Below are 400 nucleotides of genomic sequence, written 5' to 3'. Positions count from 1 at the left end.
CCTGATTCTACTTGGAACGGACAAAAAGCTTTTGATTCAAATTCTCCTGAAGAAAGCACTAAAATAATCCCTTTTTACCTCAGTCTGAATAAATCATTCCAACAAAACCTGCCTATTTTGCATTACAAACTTTTTTACACCAAAAACTTCCTGATACTAGTTGGATTTTCCCTTCCTGATTTTTTATCCCCCCAAAATGCTGTGAGAAACCACCCTAATTTTGTGTAGTACCTCACTTTGATCAGAACTACATTCCCAAGAGCTTTTTGGGGGATCAGACTCACAGAACTTAAGCCCTTTGCTTTTCCTTTGACTCCACGGCAGCCTCTGCCCTCCGTATTGTTGAGCCCAGAATCCCGTGTTATTTCCAAGTGTTTCTTCCTATTTGGGAACAGAACAT

This window comes from Geospiza fortis, unplaced genomic scaffold (genome assembly GCF_000277835.1).
Source record: "Geospiza fortis unplaced genomic scaffold, GeoFor_1.0 scaffold450, whole genome shotgun sequence".
In the NCBI taxonomy this organism is placed as follows: Eukaryota; Metazoa; Chordata; class Aves; order Passeriformes; family Thraupidae; genus Geospiza; species Geospiza fortis.
The sequence above is the reverse complement of the archived record's forward strand: the minus strand, read 5'-3'. Positions refer to the sequence as shown.